Source organism: Sebastes umbrosus, chromosome 16 (assembly GCF_015220745.1).
Source record: "Sebastes umbrosus isolate fSebUmb1 chromosome 16, fSebUmb1.pri, whole genome shotgun sequence".
Classification (NCBI taxonomy): domain Eukaryota; kingdom Metazoa; phylum Chordata; class Actinopteri; order Perciformes; family Sebastidae; genus Sebastes; species Sebastes umbrosus.
Window position 1 is genome coordinate 22,028,351 of NC_051284.1, and position 18,645 is coordinate 22,046,995.

At 41.0% G+C, this 18,645-nt stretch overlaps 1 protein-coding gene across 2 annotated transcripts in view; it reads right to left on the reverse strand.

The window, feature by feature from the left end:
* The window catches only part of fndc3ba (fibronectin type III domain containing 3Ba), a 108,107-nt gene extending 98,193 nt beyond the window's left edge, over positions 1-9,914 (reverse strand). For both annotated transcript variants that reach the window (XM_037796547.1, XM_037796548.1), the window contains exon 1: positions 9,821-9,914. The gene's annotated coding sequence lies outside the window, so the exon portion shown is untranslated. The remainder of the gene's footprint in view (positions 1-9,820) is intronic.
* Positions 9,915-18,645: the final 8,731 nt, after the last annotated feature.

Here is an 18,645-nt window from a genome sequence, read left to right on the forward strand (position 1 = left end):
TGTGTGTGTGTGTGTGTTTGAGATGTTTCAGTGATTTGTGGGGGGTCCAGGTTTGAGGGCAAGGAGGGGAGAAGTGAGGGGAAAAACAGGGGAGGCCATGTCCACACAAAGCCGGATAAATCTGAAATGCATTTTCTTTTTGAAAAACTCTCTTCGAAGTGAATAAAGCTTTCCCAAAAACAATGATAGACTCAATCAGGTGCACTTGTGGCGGTAAGGTTAAGTGGTTTTATCGCCTCAAATTCTCCTGTGGTCACTCATTTTTGTATTTATGTTCATAGTGCCAGCTGATTTTGCGAGTATAAAGTCACCATTTGATCGACGTCTCAGTCAAGCAGCGCAAGAATTACTGTTGGATTTCAGGTATTTATGATCCGTGATCAAATCATTCTTTTATATTGTTTTATACACAACATGACAGTTGTCCCTGTACTTATGGAGTAGGAGATTTAGCTATTTTCCCATTTGCCTCCTGATTTTGAATTTCAATGTGCACAACAAACGTTTCCGTGCAAGTTATGCACAAAAAAAACACCTAAAATTTGCTGGTGTGGATGAAGTCCATCAGTGTTTTACCAAATGTATCAGCCCTGTGGAAACAGGCTGTGAGTGGCAAAAGAACAAGAGGGAGAAATGACAGGTATGTGGAGCCGGGACGGGTGGGGGGAAGACGGGGTGAGAGGAGGGGTCGAAGTGTGTCTGCATGCCCTGGAGGAGGGGAGAGAGAGGAGGAGGAGGAGGAGGAGGAGGAGGAGGGTTTAACAAGGGAAAGCAATAAAACATGTGGCTTCACATTAAAAAACATCTACTTCCTCCCTGAGCAGAACCCTCAACTCTGGTCCTGCTTACCCGCCAACATGTGACACACACTCATACAGTAAATACACACAGAAAGAGGATACTTGAAAATGCAGGTACCCGTTCCAATTCTAGTTCCAGCCATATAATAATCAGAAATATAACCCACAGCAGACACACCCGAGATACACACACACACACACACACACACACACACACACACACACACACACACACACACACACACACACACACACACACACACACACACACACACACACACACACACACACACACACACATACACACACACACACACACACACACACACACACACACACACACACACACACACGAACCGCTCACTGTCAGGCATAAAAACAGCCATTAACGACCGGCGGAACTTTCCATGGGCCTGCCAACTAGCAACACCAACACGCCTGGCATGCTAATGCAGGCACGTAAAGTTAACTCTGCAAGTGTGTGTTTCATGCATGTGTGTTAAGTTTCTGTGTGTGTACAGGTGCACGTTTGATCCCTTCAGCCAGCTGACCACGCACACACACACACGGACAGCAGTGGGCAGCTCTTCAACAAGCTATTTCTATGGATGATACCCCCGAGGAAGTGTTCGAGGGGCACGAGTCGGGCAGGGCAGCCGAGCGCTACGCAACTCTCGAATCATTCGGCTTTTTCTGCACGCGTGCACGCATCCTCAAAACTTTACCAACTGACGGGGAATTGATGAGAAGCTTGACAGCCTAATTACCGGATTCCAAACACGGTATCTATTTGTCACAATCATTTTATTTCATCATCTGCTCCAATCCTCAAATGTCACTCTCTGTCGTTCCCTCTCACTGGTGTCTCCGCTGCAGCCATACAGCTGCTGTCAAGACCTTTCAAATGACACCAAGTGACGAGCAGTGACTCAGATGTGCAACAAGAGAAGTGGAAGTTTTTGGTGAAGTCACGCATTGCATCATGTGCCACATATGTTGTGTATTCAATGCATCAAAGCTGCACAAATATTGTGGATATTTGCACAAAAGGTCTACTGTATCCCCTCAGAGTAATACAATACTGTACTATATTATACTATACTGGTTCTACTATTCTGACATTTGAAACTATCAGATAAATCAGTGACTTGCTGAGTTAATTGTTATGACCCAGTTCACTTGAAATTGAATTATGACCTAAAGATTGCCGCTATTTTGTTAGCAAGAAAAAGTTTAAGATAGCTGAGAACTTCAATGACCTTTAATGACGGGGGGTTTTAGATTTAATAGCAGCAAATGATAGTCAAGTCAGAGTAGGCATCACATTTCTCCAAATGTCAAATGTCTTATTTTGGACTGGAACTTGTAAAACCAGGGATAGAAATGACGGAGATTGTTTGACATTAGACATGAGGAGAGGAGAGGAGAGGAGAGGAGAGGAGAGAAATAGGAAAGGAGGAGGGAGGAGGTAGGAGGTAGGAGGGAGGAGGGAGAAGTTGAAAGACTTCTTTTATCTTCTTCTAAATCAACTGTCAACAATGCAGGAAATTATCAAGGGACACAAAAAAAAGTGGAGACGGGGCTCTGGAGAACGAGAGAGGAAGGGAAGGATGGAGGAAGGGAGGGAGGCAGAAAGAAAGAAAGAAAGAAAGAAAGAAAGAGAGGAGGAGGGTAAACATTACAGCTCTGTGCCAAGCAAACATGAGATGCTGGGATACTTCAACAAAAAGCCAGCGTTCATATGGGAGAGAAAGAGACACCAAGAAGCAGAGGGAGAGAGCATGCAGGAGAGAGAGACAGTGAGGAGACACAAAAAGCTGGGAAATGGAAAGTGAAAGCATCAAGCAGCAGACAACAAGCTGCTGTCACGAGATACAACTAGTTATATTTTCTGTTTTGGACTTCGAACCTATACTTGCAGCTCTTAACTTGGTATGTGTTCTGTTTACATGGTATAAATGCATCGCCTGCAGATTTAGTTTGACCAAGATGTAACCTCATGCATCACCACATTTTAATCAAAATGAAACTACTCAACAGCTACTGCAAGACAATTGTACACTCGTACACATAAAACAAACCAAACACTTCACCCAAAACCTGCACAAGCACACTCTACAACATCATTCAACTGTGCCAAACTACTACTGCAAACGTGTCACTTTCTAATTTAGTCTGTACAATCCACTATTTCTGCGCTAGGCTGAACATAAAGTCAGTCCCATTCACAGTAACTAAGAGGAGCAAGATCACTATGACATATCATCATTCACTGATAAATACAAACAGCAGGAAACTCAATGTCAAAGCCAACAAAAGAAATGTGTTTTACTTTCTTGAGAAGTAGCTTTTTATGTTGAATACAGCTGAAAGGATTAGCCAATGGACAGAAAATTGAGTTGGGCCAACGTGACGCCCCGTCTCTCGAACTGCGCCGCCACCTTACCAGAATGCATTGCACGGCTGCTTACATAGCCAATGAATGGGAAGCGTGAAACAGACGGAGGCTGTGGACACGTACCATAAGAGGGGGGAAGCCCTATTATTTTATGGATAAAATGATTAACGGAATAATTGAGAAAACAAATGGCAGATTTATCGGTATTTTATTGCACGAAGATTCCTCTCAGCTTAATAAAGCCATTTGTTTTTAATATAAATGAAACATGGGGTCGGCGTACCCTCTTGAGCTCCCCTGCACTCCATCATGTGTCACGGATGCCGCAGCAGAGATTGTTTTCAACGCAAACACACCGCAGGGAGAAGCCGTGTGTGTTTTACTGTGCATCATCGGGACAGAAGGGTCACAGGGACGAGAGGAAGAGAAACTGCAGAAGCTCTCCCTCCTGCACTCCATGCGTTGACCCCTTGACCTCACCGAACGGGAACGCCTCCCTCCGCACATCCAACCCACCCAATAAGTCAAACCTCCCGTCACAGGCAAGGGAGCAGGAAGCAGCTCGTTCATTTGACCAAACCACACCTCTGCTACAGTAACAGTGGAGGCTTTCTGGGAAGCACACCTGTTGCATTGGGAGAAACAGATGGCACGACTGATAGCGGACTCAGACGTAGTTTAGTACTGCACATGGAAAAGACGTACTAGTTAATGGGAGGAAATATTCCAGATATGGGCCAGCTGGACCATTTTAAACAGTCATTATCAGTATATATTAAGGGCAATTACTGATGATTATTTGCAGACATAGTGGATAAACTTCTATCTACACAGGCTGAGCATATTGAGAGCATTTCCTTATTTTATAAAGCTTCGAAAGCTTATGCACCTTTTTCATTATCTGTTTCATTGTTATCACCCCTGTCCTATACTGCCTAGGGCTGCAACCAACAATTATTTTCATTATCGATTAATCTGATCATCATTTTCTGGATTCATTGAGTACTTGTTTGGTCTAGAAAATGTTTGAAAATAGAAAAACAAAAAGTGCAGCCCAAGGTGACGTCCAAAATCCAAGGGCATTTGGTTTAGTAGTGCAAAAAAAACCTAAGAAAATCAGCAAATCTTCAGATTTGAGAAGCTGGGACTAGTTAATGTGTGGTGTTTTTGCTTGCAAATAACTTAAACGTTTAATTATAAGTCATTCAACTTGTCGTTTCAGCTCTAATACTAACATAAAATGAGTCATCTTGATCCCACCACCAAGTTGCCTGATAGAAAATGTCCAATCAATGGTACAAAGCTTTGTTTCTCTCAGAAATATCAATCAATGCCTTCAAAAATCTACCGTAGGTTTGGCACTAAGACATCAGATCGGCACAAGCAGCACTGCTCCGTAACACTATCCCTCGGATAACATGTTCTAGGTTACCAGTCATGTGCACACACACAATGGCCAGCATCGTCCTGCCCCCTTCCTGACCCCATTTCGACCAGGCGTACCTGAAGGTTTTATAGAGCCAACAGCGAACCGCAGGCGGCTGCGGGTAGAAAGCGGAGAAGCCAGATGATGCTTGAGGTCAGAGATGGAGACAGACGCTCTTGGCATCACGAGTCCTCATGAAACATGGGAACAACTTCCTCGTTGCGCTTAGAATAACCTGTCTACGGAATATTAAGAGATAAAACACAAGCAGTCCATCAAACCCAGGTCACTATATGTCAATCTTTGTCTGCTGGAGGAGAAAACGGGAAAGTGTAACTTGTAACTTTGATTCAAAGAAAGCACAATAAATTGACTTTTCTAATGATATACTGTGAATTCTTGGCGTCGGTTCCCCCCGTTCTGGTTCAGGCACTTCAGTGGAATAAAACAAACTGACAAACTGATTAAGTGGGATCAAACGAAGCAGCTGCACAGCTACATGTACCCCGTGTGCAGGCGATGACGCACCATGACCCGGGCTGACACAGCTGAGTGACTTGTACCTGCAGTGTGACAGAGCCCTAACGTTTACAGAGCGCAGATCGTTAACTTATATAAAGCGTTATTCAACCCTTCGCCTATTCATGTGAAAGACAGAGAAAGGCCACGGCAACAATGGCTCCCCTCCTTCAACCTGACTCCAGTCTAAACACCGCTCTTTCTGCTCCGTTATATAATTGCAGTGTATTCGATTTTTTTTTTTTTTTTTTAAACACAGAAAAAGGGGATTTTACAAGTGGCAGACTAAAAACGGTTGGAGGAAATACACTTGCTCGCAATTGCATCAGTTGGATTGCAAATCCCTGCTTACATTATGCCGTTGCACATCCAACATTCCTGGCTCTCCACACAGCCAACTAAACATACAGTATAAAAATGTATAAAAAACTCAAAAAGCCTGTCATTAAAAAGGCAAATACGAGTTTTCATCCAAACTTTTTTATTGAATTTGCTATGAATACAACGACAACATAACGGGGCTTTCATAACTTTTCAAATGTCGGCCTGCTAGCTTTGTTTACATTCTTATTGTGTATAAATGTTGAAGCCAAAGAGGCTTAACTCTCAGAGAACAGTGTGCAGTGATATAAACCTCATTCAGCTTGTGTTAAGAGGGATATGGCTGTATAGTATGTAACTTAACCCATGAAAAAAAAAAACAGTTTCTGCTTTGATGTATGGATTGCCTTTGTGATCGGCACCTGGAACTTAATCAGGGCTCAACAATAAGGCTTGCCTGCCTGCCTGAGGCAAGTAAAATACCACATCAGGCTGGTAATAGGGCTGGGCAATATACTGATACTATATAAATATCGTGATACGAGACTAGATATCGTCTTAGATTTTGGATATCGTAATATGACAAGTGTTGTCTTTTCTTGGTTTTAAAGGCTGCATTACAGTAAAGTGAGGTCATTTTTTGAGCTTACCAGACTGTTCTAGCTGTTTTATTATTTGGCTTTTCCCACTTAGTCATTATATCCACATTACTGACCATTATTTCCCAAAAGTCTCATTGTGTAAATATTTTGTGAAAGCACCATTAGTCACCCATACAATATCGTTGCAAAAGCAATATCAAGGGATTTGGTCAAAAACATTGTGATATTTGATTTTCTCCATATTGCCCCAATTGGGCAAGTAGTAAATAAGAATTAAACACATTGTTTGATCTGATCTCTGTTGAGAGTTGCCCATGTATAGAACCGATCGGGCACTCACGAGAAAATGGCGGCGGGTGAAGACAAAGTTTATGAGCTGGAGCGCAAGCGAGCATTTCAATTATCCTGGAAATAGGAGTTTAGTTGGCTGGCGTTAGAGGATGTGGGCGAAACTCCACATTAATTTACTTAAATAAAAATTAAACATGACAACTAACTTTGGTCTTTGTTGTTATTTGATAACCGCTAATAAATAAAACAATTCAATTTGCATAGGGGCAAGTAAAAACTGACTTTGGGCAAGTCAATTTCTGACCCACTTACTCAACAATGTTTAAAAAACATTAACATAAACCCTACTTAAAGCTACACGGGTACCAACACAGCTTTTTCACTGTGAGGATCAATTGCAAAATACAATGCCTTTAGCATTTGTTTCTCATGTAACACACTGGAGCTGCAGGCCATGATAAACAACCTGAAACCCCAGAAACAAAAGGAGACGTCATGGGGCTGTAAATCAGGAGCCATCCCAAATCTGAAATTACCTGTTAGGTAACCTCTGAGTGAGGGCCTGATTTAGAAATGAGACATTTTGAAAGAGTTTAAAGAGGCAATCTGGAAGATTTACATTTAAATAAATGTCTGTTAAGTCACTATCTATTGCCAAATGAGGTAACACAGTGGTGATTGAGCCTACGGCCCACTGATGAAAGGATTGCAGTATTTATTTATTAAGTATTATGAAATGGGTGTCTGGGGTGACATTGCCGGAAAATTACTGTTTTTCTCCATTGGATACACACAAAAAAAATGGAACTATGCACACGATTCTGAAAACTTGAAACGTCTAAGCTCATGTGTCAACTAAAAAACTCCAGACTGCTAAACTCTTTAAGAAAAAAAAAGTCTAGAAACTTACACTTAAACTTGCAGTAGGCTGAATGCTTTTGGCATCATTGGGCAAAAATTCCATAATAACCTTCCAGCATATTGTAATTTGAGTGTTCTGAGAGAAAACTAGACTTCTGCACTTCCTCATGGCTCTGTTTTCAGGCTTTAAACAAATCTAGCATGTGACAGTAGTCTTTGTCCAATCACAGGTCATTTCAGAGAAAGAGCGTTCTTATTGGCTGTTCATTCAACGGAGGCAGCTGTCAATCACTCGCGAACTCCGATCAAACGGTCAAAAGGCAACGCTGATCAAATATGAATCAATATTCTGATACTGTAAAGCTTATTTTCTCGCCTCAAATGTTTTCAGAAACATCTTGTAGTGTACTGTTTAGCTGTAAAATGAGAAAGTTTGCTCCGGATGGTGGGCGGTGCTTGGTATTTCCTCAACTGATCTCAACATGGCTGCCGGGTCACAAACTTTCTCATTTTACGGCGAAAAACCGTGCACTACAAGATGTTTCTGAAAACATTTGAGGAGAGAAATAGGCATTACAGTAACAGAACATTGATTCATATTTGATCAGCGCTGCCTAGTTTGACCGTTTGATCGGAGTTTACGAGTGATTGACAGCTGCTCAGAGACGGCAGGCTCCAGATGGACTCTGATTGGTTGTTTTCATCTGGTATGTGAAATCTTGCAGACACAGAGGAACATGATTTTTTATTTCAGATTACCTGTCTTGTGCACTACTGTCATGATATAGTGACCGTTTCATAAAAATATATTTTTTTAAATCATATTTGCTCCAGTTCTACCCACTGCTGCTTTAAGGGATGCTACTTTCAACTGAAGAGATTCTGTCTCCATCTTTACCTGCTTCCTCCTCCTCCTCTTCATACCTTTGGCTTATTGCCCAAACTTTTGATGCTAAGACTTTTTGATGCCTCTGACTTGTGGAAGCAAAATAAATTGCCCATTCATGCACCGAATTCCTTTGCTCTCACCTAAACCTAAACACACCTTTTCAGCGGGTAGCCAATCATTTCGTCCCTCTACCAAATAAATAAAAAAAAAAAAAAATCTGATATCAGTTTTTCACAGAAAAAAAAAAAATAAATGCATGGCCACATCAGCCTTTTACCAAAGGAATGTCATCTGACGTCATGTATTTGGGATCGGATTTCTCTCTCTCTCTCTCTCTCTCTCTCTCTCCACTGAAAAAAAAGTGTGTGTGGTGTGTTAGGTTATTTTTTCCCTTAGTCTATATTCTCCAATGTACCCACTGGATCCAGAGCCCACAGCAGCAGTAGGGGGATATTCTCAAATCATAGCCCCAATTATAACCCCCCTCCTCCACCACCAATCATGACAGCATGACAATTAACCACTCAGTCCTGTTATTATTACATTAAAAACTGACGCATAAAACCACCAAAAACTAGCTCTGGAGTCATCTTTCTTGCATCTGAAATTTTCCAGTGTGTCTTCATCTCTTCACTGATGAACTAAAAAAAAGGACTTCTACTTAGAGGTGCTGTGTTTTTTTTTTCTTTTTTTTTTAAACGTGTGGAAGGCAGATAATCGATCCCCTTCAAGCAGAGGAGGAGACCAATGTTTGATTTCCACGTCTGCATCCAGAGAGGCTGAGAGAGAGGTTTGTCTTTCTCTGCACAAACAGACAGACACGTAGTCGTTTCTGAGAGGGAGAGAGAGGGGGAGAGAGGGAGAGAGAGAGAGAGAGACTGGCTGGAAGGAATGCTAGGATATGCTGGAGTTGGGATTTTTTTTTTTTACCCCTTTTTCCTGCATTCTGCAATTGCGCACAAACTCTCTCTGGAAAAGTCGCTCCAACACACAACCCCCTTTTTTTACCATTTCCCAACATTTCCCTTCCTCCTATAGTGTCAATTCAATGATTTCGCAACCCCCTCTCCCTCTCTCTCTCTCTCTCTGTGTCAAATCTGACTGCCTCAGCATCTTTACACTCCAAACTTATTTTTCCAGCTATAAAACAAAAGTGTCCATTTCCTGATTTTTGCGCAGCTACAAACACAACCGACTAATTCTAGAATGCTCGGAAAAGACGCAACAATTGCTACATTTGTTGCAGAATTACTTTATTTTTTCCCCTCTGTTGCGCACTCACTCCATCCGAAGCTCCTCGGAGACAAAAACACATTCTTTCGTGGAAAGCTGAGAAATTGCGAGCACAAAGACTCCAAAAAAAACGCACAGCCTTGACGCATTCACTCGGTTATAGTGTGGAGAACTAACCTGTTTTAGCTTTTTTTGGTTCTAAATAAAGGGGAAAATGTTGCCCAAAAAGTTTCGTTTCACCTCTCTCTCTCTCTCTCTCTCTCTCTCCGCAGCAGTTTTCCTTTTTCCTTCGCGCTGGCCAAGTGGCCCAGACTGCCGGCGTCAGCGCTCAGCTCTCCAAAACTCCACACACACTCACAGACAGACACGCACTTTGAAAAACTTTGTTTTCCAACATCGACTCCTACCGTCGCCATTCCCCCCATTCTTTTGCTGAGCTGGTACCGTGAAAGAAGTGTAAAAAAAAAAAAGGAGACTCACCTCGCTGCAATAAAATAATCTTCAAACAGACTGGTGCTGCGTGTGTTTTTTTATTCCCAGGGTCGGGTCTTGCTGTCTGCTGGCGCGGCGCAACGCTTACTGGGAGACTCCGCCATGTCAATCAAAACGCGACGCACATGTAGGTCAGAGCCCGCCTCCTTTTTACCGTAATACACCGCGCACTGGGAAACCGAGAGCAGAGCTGCTGCTTTATCTTAGTGAGGGAAGAAATCTGAATGCTCGTCTTTTCCATTGGTGTAGGTATTTCATAAGGAATAACAACAAGGTGATCATTTCTAAACTATTTAGGATCCAGTTTTTTTTTTGTATGGTATCCATTTATGTATCTTTATTGAAATGGACTCATTCTGATCTTTACTTAGCCATCAGAACAACATTTTGGAGCTGTTTTTTTAAAGATGTTTTTATTGAAGCAAAATAATAAAATATTTTTTTCCCATAGATAAATAGACTACACATGAAAAACAGACAAACAGGGAAACAAAATACCCCCTAACACTCCCCATCCACAGTCCAGGTAAATGTATCCCTTGTTCACAATTGAAAAATAGAATAAAATAAAATACATTTCAATCAAGTAAGGTGTGAGGTTCTATACTCTGGAGCTGTTTTGACAAATACTTATCATATAAGACATTTTGTGTTACCATTTTATTTGATGGCCACTGATCAGGTAGAGGTAGAAAACATCCATTGTGACACTTCAACTACCACTTTCAGCATATTTTTTTAATTTTCAGGGGGAATAATAATAATAACTTTATTTATATAGCAACTTTAAAAGTTTACAAAGTTACAAAGTTTACAGAGTTTACAAAATGCTTTGACAGACAAAGCAAAGCAAAAGCAGGATACAAGGCAATATAATGACAGAAAGACAAACAGTGATGCCAAACAAAAGCAAGACGAGGAACAATTTAAACACAAATAAAACAGATAAAAACAATTTAAAAAATAGATACATTCAACTAAAAAGAAGAAAGCAATAAAACAAATAAAAAATGTAGGTTGCCGTGTCCTGAAGAGTTTTTGTTATGTCAGCTCAAAAAAGGTGGGTGGTGGACTGTTCTACAAATAAAAGCAAGCTGAATCCAGTTTCGGCTGGTTTAACCTTGATTATGACACAGAATGTCTTCTTACGGGAACCTACAACAGCAAATGACCTGCTCGTCCCGTGTCACCTTGCTCGCACTGGTACATTTTATTACAACAACAAAAAACAAACACCCCCCAAAAAAATCAGTAGATGTCAATATAGCAGGAAAAATAACTTTATTAAAATACACAGTAGGTTCCAACAGACATAACATGTGCAAAATAGTCTGCTTATGATAGCAGATTTTGAGGAGGGGCAAGTGGGTCAAATCTCCGTCCCAGTGCCTCCAAAACAGCTTAGACAACAGGCCAAAGTCCCTCTGGTGGCTGCACAGAAACCCAGCGGCATCCCTCAGCTGACAGGTCCAAGGGTTACAGGTTCGACCGACACTGGTGCTTAAGATAGAAAGAAACATCATGACCTGATTTATTAAAAAGAAAGAAAGAAAAAATGAACCAATTAAGGTCAAAATCAGTGAAATGTGTGCCAAATTCGGTTCATACTACAGGTGTGTTGTGATGTGTACCCTGCAGGGTAAACTATACAATGAAGGTTGTATCTAAACCTGTAACTGAATGAATTACAGCACAGTTACATGTATACTCAGAGTTATTACCTGCGGCGGTGGTAATATGGGCGTGTTGGTGCCTGAAATTAAGACATTAATATCAACACGTCAGGATCAGAGTATTAAACACTGCTGCAGAGTTCCACTACAAACCCACATATTGCCATTTCATGGAAGGAACTACTTTTCCGAAATTATTTCTTGTGCATTTTCAAAATTAAAATGGGATTAAAATTACAGAACAGATGCAACGTAGGATATATTTTCCCCTCTAATAACAGATTGAATGCAGTATTTTTGACTGATGACATGATGGCGAGACTCAGCAAAAAAAACAGTATGAAAGTGAATTCACTGCACAATAAAACTCTCATTAGGAGTCACTGACAGATTCAAATTTGTGTCCCAGACTGGAAAATGTGAGGAATTCTTCAGTGGAGAAGACATTGTTCTTTATTAACATAACATAACAAGCTACATAAAGAACAAGGGCAAACAACACGAAAACAAGCTGTTAAATGAACAACGGGGCTCCCGTCTGTTATGTGCGTGTTTGTCTCCAGCAGAGATCGGCGTCGTTATTTCTGTATTTTCAAGCAAGCAGACTCAGCCAAATACACTCATTGCCCCTGAGTTCTACATTTCTCTCTGCTGGCAAACACACACACACACACACACACACACACACACACACACATTCCAGCAACTGCACTAAGAAAACAGCCACTGCTGTAATTCTAAGCCGGTAGAAAAAAATGGCCCTGGATCAGGACAGTGTGCCTGTAAGGAATTAAATTCAATTCACTTCTATTCAATAAACACTAATCACCCTCAGGGGGCAATTGATGTGGCAGGCAGAAAAATCCTTCTCACACACCAAAAGTACAATGCAGGTTATTATTATTATACAGAGTGGGTACGGGCAGACTGTGGAGCCCCCTAACTGCAGAAATAGTGTATGATACCACTTAAACAAACTGGGTTTGTTTGGATGTCTATTCTATATTCACCCATTCAAATCTATCAAATTTGATTTTAATTTATGGTCAGGATAAGGGGAGTAAAATGCACAGTAGTTTATGCCATACCGCCTTCAGTGTGTGATAACATTTAGCTTCATAATTGAGTGTTTTTTCAACATAAAGTGTCCATCGATTCATCCATCAAGTAGCTTACCTTCAATAAGAAATGGCATTCACAAAAAAATATCCAACATATAATCTGAAATATATTATCCAAATCAAATCACATTGATAAAAAAAAAGCATAAAGCAACCCCCATTGGCCTTGTTCAGCTGGAGATATTAAAGAGATAGTTACTGCGGCAGAAAGTGTCCAGCAAAATCTGCACCAATTGACAAATCTTTACTGCTTAACTACTGTATATATATCATCAGGTTTATGCAGGATGTGCTTAAATGGCAGGTCTCTATATGGTATCAAGATTATCTCTCCACACAGCTACATATTCCATATCTACGGGGACTAGCGCTGTCCTCGACTAACACTAACACTCATATGATTTTGTGGACTAATCGATTCGTTGATTTAATCGACAGATCTATGAAACTGAGTTTCTCCACAAAGAATATCACAAAAGCAGCACTTTAAATCTTGTGTTTTTCCACAGATGTGCTCATAAGTTTCTTGGAAATAAGTCATTCAGCATGAAAAAATTATTAAAAACGACTAATCAACTAAAAAAATCTGAGTCAACTAAGACCAAAATGACCGATTAGTTGACTAATCGACTAAGAGGGGGCAGCAGATCTGCATCATGTGTGATAAATGCAAAGTGAGACATGGCTATGTCACTGGACAAAAATGCTCACAACTGCTTTCCATACCTTCCACTGATAGTAAGATGTTGGTTTAACTTTGATTGATTGCTTCCACTATTTCCATTACTCATGGCCACGTCAACTGTTTAGTGTTTACATACGACGAAACAATCTTACCTCGTGGTCGATGTAGCTGTTCCGGAGCTTTCAGTCATATCACATGATCTTCATCAGAAGTTGCCTTCATCAGTTGCATTTCCTTTTTTCTGAGCACTTAAAGGACTTCTTTTTCCCTGTTGGTATAAAAGTTGAAATAACACTAATATTTATAATATTTTATGCAATCTGCTCTTTTCTCAGCAGCTATCTTGACATGCCATTGCAGGGTAAACACAGGTGTAATGAATAACATTCACTATGGCCCTGTTCCATTTAAGAGGGCCATGGCTTTGGTATTGTGCATGCTGGCTCACTGGAATGACTGTGACCCACTAAACTGAACTAAACTTTACCCTGATATGACTTGTCGAAATGGATGCTGTGAAAAGGGCCTATACACTAATGACTATTAAATCTGAATTAATCACAAAGGGAGAAGATGTATAAAGAGAAGCAGATGAGTTAGGGAAGGGCTTAGAAACTTTTAAACAAGTGAGAAGTGAATTGTTGTGCAACATGGGGCTGTAACTCAATATCAGGGAGATGTTTCCCACGATTTTGCACAGTGAAAACAGGGCACATTTGGGAGTGTACCGGCAGTGTGTGAACAAATAAAAAAAATAAAAACCTATTGATTCAAATAAACGTGTTAACAAAGCCAAAGTGGGGCAACCTTGAGTGACGTATTGGACCTTTACAGACAGCCAGTCACGTTAGATTAGATCTGTGGAGGAAAGTGGATGAGGAAAGACTGGAGGGAGCAGATCTTGGAACAGCGACGCAGCTATTTCCCCTGTATGTCAGGGCCAGGCCTCCACAACCACCAGATGTTTACCACCAACCCAGCTGCTTTCTCTCTCTCCCCTTCTTTCTCCCCGTCTCTCCCTTTCAGATTTTTTCTCTCCGAGTCTCTTTAAAGCAAGCCCTCCCTGTAATCATGCACACTCAGTTCACCAGAGGTCTTTGAAGTAAGTGGAATGTGTCCAGCCATATGATAGTGCGTACTGTATATTCTTATATCACAGAGAAAGCAAAGCAGAGAAAGCGGAGAAGGAGATTGTTGGATTGCAGCCAGTCCTTTCGATGTGGTTTTCTGAATGTTAATTATGCCTTCGCCTCGCTCTTACATGCGTGTGTGTCTATGTATGCATTTATGTTGTGTCTACATGAGCGTGTGTGTGCATATGTTCGACGAAACGCCAGTCTGAGACGCCAGGTGACCGATGATAATGGGCGTCTGGCTGCAGAAAAGGCTGGTATGGAACATGGTGGTGCGTGCATGCGCTCGTGTGTCTGTGTGTGTGTTTGTGCATGTGAGGTACTTCCTCCCATAGATGTGAGGATGGAATTTGGCTCATCATGAGTTCAAAGGAGTCAACCCGAAGCTCTCTGCACACCAACAAGAGCAGGCATGCCTCTCTTCTTCTTCTTCTTCTTCTTCTTCTCTCTATCTGTCTGTCTTTGTCTCTTTGTCAGCCTCTCTCTACCCCTCACCCCCCTCAAATAAGATGGATGTGATTTTGGATGTGTTATGATTCCATCACTGATGTCCAATCAGCTCCTATCACTATTATATTCCTTTTTAAATGACAAAGCAGTTGAACATTATCAGGAGTAAATACCTTTTTGTTATGTGCTAACATGGCACACTGTGCAAAGGCAAACTGTAATGTCAGAATAAACTTGAAAATATGTTTTGTCTGAGTGAAATTCTTCTGCCTTTTCAGCCTTGGTTTTGCTACTTGGTGGCATGTGCAGCTTTGGCAGTAAACATGTGCAATGTACCACTTTTTTAAGGTAATATCAACCTGACAGAACTAAGTTTTAATGAGCTGGGAATACACATAATGGGTCATTACTATATGTTGCATCAGTGAGCGAATCACACCTTCATATAAATGAAAAGGTCACATATCACATATCTTTATATGAATTATACAAGGAAAAATAGTGCATTATTATCATATTTTTGTAATGCTATTCTTAATTAAAGCCACACGTGTATGAAATTTTGCCATCTGGTGGTAGCATCAAAAAAGACAGAGTGACTGACAACATAGAGGACTCACAAATACTGAGATGAATGGACAATACAGAGAATGCAACAATTTGCACCCTGTTTCATTACAAATATATATATTTATATGCAATCAGAATATTTTGAAAGATGCTATAATCGCCATCAACGGCCATAATAGCGTCTCTGTGAGGCTGCATGTGCACAGTGACACTGTTAACTGTATGCTAATGTCATAATCATAGAACGGACATAACCGTCTGCCGTGGTCATTTGACTAGTACAAAAGTCATAAAGTATGTTGCTCCGTCGCTAAGCCGGCAGCGGAGGTATAGTCACAAAGCGTTGTAAAGGGGACAGCCGGCATGGCGAGACTACACACACACACACACAAACACTAGACGCCGACGCCGTTGTTTTACACGTCACGCCGGCATGAGTGAGTCCGCGACTTGTCGCAAGTCGGTTTACGCGGAAGTTAGCCCGCTACATTGGTTGCAATGGCAACAGTACATATAAAAATGGCCACCGCTCTGACCAGCCTGCTACGTTGAATGGGAATGTCCGTTCTAGTGGTATTCTATTTCTATGTTCATAATGCTAACATGCTCACAATGACAAAGCTAACATGCGAATATTTAACGATAACCATGCACAACATCTTAGCTTAGCATGTTATCATGCTAAAATGTTCTAATCAACACAAAGTACAGCTGAGGTTAGGTATTTGGTAATAAAGCAAAATATTGGATCAATTGAAAATTGTACTTGATGATGGTGCTATAGGAAATATGTGCGGTTATTGAAGTTACGCTGCTGGTGGCGACAGAGAAAAAGTCAACAAAGTCACTTGGATTCAGTCGGGCCGCCACAAAATGGATAAAATTTCATAGCAAACGGTCCAATATTTGCAGAGATATTTCAGTCTGGACCAAAGTGTTGGACAGACCAACAGTAGTGCCACGTTGCTAGTATGGCTAAAACATCTGTAGTGGCTTTAAATGTTTGGTACTGATATTTGTTATTTTATTTGTCTGATATCTAGTACACCTATCTCTGGTATGTCTGGAACAAGCGAGACACCTGATTCAAAAAACACTCTGTTTCTCTTTGATAAGATGAATTGCTTCCAGTTGCTTCCTCGCTCTCTCCAGGACTTTTCCAAGCAGCTTTATCCAAAGCTCATGTTTCTGGGAATCACTGGTATGTCTGGAACAAGCACACACTCAAGACCTTTCGGTGCCCAGACACATCTCTCTGTCGCCCTTCTTTCTCTCTTTAATAAGATGAATTGGTTCCAGTTGGATCTTCGCTCTTTTGGGAGGGATTTTTCCAGTCAGCTTTATCTGAAGGCTCGGTGTTCAGGGGAGATCCGTGTTTGTTCCAGCGCTGCCAATCATGTCATGTGTTCCCACTTGCAGAACACCTTCCAGTCATGACATCACAGGGGGTGAGATCACACAGGCCGGGTCACACCACCATAGGGGTGGTGGGTGTTGTGGCAATCATGGCAGTGGAATGTCCATGACTCAAGGAGCTGAGCTGGGACTGCGATCTGGTTGGCTAAATTGTGACATTCTGACATTTGTGAAAAAACAAGCAGAGTGCCATTTCAAACAAAGAGCAGTCAACTCTGACCTTCGGTGGGAGGCAAATTGCTCAAATCACAACATGTTGGCATGCCAACTATTACACCAGTCCCAGGGCAATCCTTGTATTCAGAACAATAAACCCCCATCCTGCCTACAGCCATCATTAGTTTGCCATGGATTACGTCTCTAAGAAAACATGTAAGTTCTATTAAGTCCCACATAAACAAATTAATTTTATGTAGGAAGAGGAGTACCAGTCAAGACCACTTAAACCGAGACCGAGTCATGACCAAGACCGGAGTGTAGCAAGACCAAGTCATGACCAAGACTTAGAGGGGTTGAGACCGAGTCAAGACCAAGACCAGACCACTAGGAGTCCCACACTGCATGACACACAATAAAATGTGGAACATGCAAACCATAGACACTCCTAAAAATGATCTGAAAAATCCACATTCCCATAAAAACACCCACAGAAAACAAATTAAGATTCCTCTTCATTCAATTCTTTTATTGCCATAACGCTATAATGTATGGGTGTGTGTGTACTATGAGAAATGTCTTGATAAAATAATCAAAAGGCATTGCAGAGGTGAATTTTATGCATGGGATTTTTTCTTTGTTTTCTAAAACCAATAACAGTCATGATGTTATCAAATAAACCAGACAAAGCACAGGCAGGTTAGTGATACCCCCGCAGTTGTGGTCTTATGGTCTTGTGGAAATAATACCCTCTAAAGTCCTCTTTATTTGAGACCGAGACAAGACGGAGTAAAAATTATGGACGCACCGATCTGACTTTTTCAGTCCCGATACCGATACCTGGTCTTTGGGTATCGGCCAATACCGAGTACCAATCCGATACCAGTGTTTAATTAAAAAACTGCATGCCTCACTGTGTGGAAGTGACTGGATTAGGCTTAATTTAAACATTGCTTTCCTAATTTTGTAAAACAAAATGTAACACAGGAATACATCGATAAAATTTTACTGAATTGTATTGAAATAATAAAATCGTACACCCTCAACTTGGTAAAAAAATCTTCAAAATTATCAGGAATTACAAATCAATTGTTAACCTTTTTAATGCAGCAACAAATTGGTCAAAACTTAAAATTTTCAGTATATTATCTATATTGTATACAAACATAGAATTGAATTGAATAGATCGGCCCCATTTTCACCGATAGCCAATCGAGCTATTTGAGTCAGTATCTGCCCGACATCCGATCCAGTATCAGTGCATCTCTAGTAAAATGTGGTCGACTCCGGGATGAGACCTTCAAAAAGTGGTCTTGAGACCAACCTCGAATACTACAACACAGGAATCTACTCTGTCAGATAGAAGTGTGGGAACCAGAACATGTGATGGCTTCGTCCCAAAACGCTAACTATGCTACATGAAACTCAAATTCAGCCCAAATTTAAAAAACTTAGATGATCACAACCTAAAAGCTAAAGCTATTCTAGATGTAAAGGGATACTTTTTAGCCATGTTACTGTAGCAGCATGGCTCTATGGCAATGTCAGTAAATACCTGAACAGCTATTGGGTGGTGTGCCATGAACTTTGGTAGACAATGGTACTATGA